Raw genomic sequence first — 2,459 nt, 5'->3', positions numbered from 1 at the left:
GCCCCGAGCCGAGCCCCCCCACCGCGGCCCATTTCGTCTTGTCCGATTGCAGCAGACCCTACTAAAAAATCTGCCACCTTCCTTCTTACAGCCCCACTTCACATACTAAGAGGCCGTTCTCAGGTCTCCCCAGAGCCTTCTCTTCTCCCAGAGACCAGTCCCAGCTCTCTCGGTCCGTCCTCATAGGGGAGGTGTTCCACACCTTGGCTCATTTTTGTGACCCTCCTCTGGATGTGCTCCAACAGGTCCACATCACTCCTGCACTGAGGACTCCACATCTGGATGCAGTACTCCAGGTGAGGTCTCACAGCACAGAGCAGAGGGGCAGGATCACCTCCCTCATCCTGCTGGCCACACTTCTGATGTGCCTCAGGATACAGATGGCTTTCTAGGCTGTGAAGGCACGTTACTGACTCATAACCAGTTACCAGCCATCAGTAACCCCAGACCATTTTTGGCAGGGCTGTGTTCATTCCTTTCATCCAACCATTACTGCATAGAGCTACTGGCTGTGTTCCTCATTATCACTACAGACCCTCCATACCTGCCAAGGGCTGCTAAAACCTTGTGGCTGGGGCAGAAGGTCATCTCAGGGCACTTGACTGCTCCAGGAAACAAATTCCTATGCAGTGGTGCCAGGAGTCTTTGGGAGCTGCCACTGAGAAATGGCACTTGCAGATCACAGTAAATGGAAATCCCCAGAGCTAGTAACACCTGCATCAGTGCTTGTGGAGAATGCAGCAGGAGCTGTTGGTTTCTTCTCCCAGTTATTCAGTGATGAGATGCAAGAAAATGGTCTCACACTGGGCCAGCAGAGGTTTTAATTAGACAAGAAGAAGAATTTCTTCATAGAAAGGGTGGTCAGGCATTGGAATGGGCTGCCCACAGCAGTGGTGCACTCCTCATCCATAGAGGTGTGTAAGAGACTTGACAATGTGGCACTTCAGGACATTGTTTGGTGATGGGGCTCAGTAACTTAGACTGAGGGTTGGACTTGGTGGTTCTGAAGGTCTTTTCCAACCTGGATAATGCTATGATTCTATGAGAGAAGCACTGCAACATCTCAGAGACTCACCTCCCTTTTACGCAACTTGCTTGGAGGGAAGAAAGGAGACTGGGACTGTTCTTGTCCCACCAAGCAGCCCAGCTGGATTGAGAAATTAGGTGTTCTCCTGGCTGGATTATGTCTGAATTGTGTTGATGGCAATCACAGCTTTCTTGGAGGAAAAAGAGCCTGAATTTGTGGGTGGAGGGTGGTCTACTGAAGCATGAGAAAAATAAAACTTTGTGTTGGAAGGAGAAAGTCAGTCTTATATGGAAAATAAGTAGAGAATGGCAGCATTCCCAGAAGATTTCAAGGTCTGTAAATTAAACAGCTATGTTTTCAGACCAAATAATTTAATTTCATCTCTTTCTTTTGGAAAGCACTCCCCTCCACCTCTGTTTGCTTGTTCTGTGGAAATCATTCATCTGAAAACCTGATTTATTTATCTATTTATTTACTTACTTTTGCAGATAAGTAGTTTTTGATGGAACACTTTGATGCAATCCTTAAGCCAACCAACTGAAGGGGGAACGACTGCCCATGCTACCATCCGGCACAAGGTGGCACACGCGCTATGAGTTCTAACTGTTACCCAAAAAGCAGCAGTGGCATACAAAAGCCGAAGAAATACATAACTGTTTAAACAGTGCGGTAATGCTGACTTTACAAGGAAGTTAAGAGTGTATCAATTCTTACACATTGCTTACAAAACGCAGCTGGAAATGTCAGAAGTGACAGGAATCCAAATCCTAATAAAATTTATATTGTTTACCTAGAAAACATCTGATGATATTCTTTGGATAGGAAAAGTCTTGGGAAAACGCTGGCTGTCTGTGCCACTGCCAGAACAACCTCAAGCTTAGCATTAAAGAATAGATTGAAGTTGCTGCTCCTGAGCATGAAATGTGCTTTGCCCACCCAAATCCTGGGAATTAGTTGAGCTGCCATTTAGGAAAAGCTCAGTAGTTTGGCTTGTCTTCAGGAAGAAGACAAATATTCTTAATACGAGCTTTGCAGTGTTGTGCTGAGAGGCTGAACCAAACTACGTAACAGAATTAGTATCCTGCAAAGTTTGTGCCATGCACAGAGCAGGCCTGTGTTACCTGCTATGAGATCTCATTGGAAAGGTTTAATGTGGTTCACCATCCAACCCAGCGCTGGGACTGAATAGAGTGAAGAAGCGCTTTGACGCCAAAGCTGGGAGCTGCACGGTGCGTTGGGGAGGGAGTTGATCGTCCCCTCTGCTCAGCGCAGACAGCCCGCACCTGGAGCACAGGGCCCAGCTCTGGGCCCCCAGTACACGGACACGCAGAGCCCAGCGCAGGGTCCGCCAAGGTGCCGGAGGGGACCTTCACAGCCGCCTGGACGAGGACCCGTGCGCCCAATTCCGGGCGTAGGGGCTGCCGTAGCGAGC

The sequence above is a fragment of the Meleagris gallopavo genome, chromosome 2 (genome assembly GCF_000146605.3).
Source record: "Meleagris gallopavo isolate NT-WF06-2002-E0010 breed Aviagen turkey brand Nicholas breeding stock chromosome 2, Turkey_5.1, whole genome shotgun sequence".
Lineage (NCBI taxonomy): Eukaryota > Metazoa > Chordata > Aves > Galliformes > Phasianidae > Meleagris > Meleagris gallopavo.
Note: the sequence above shows the minus strand (reverse complement) of the source record.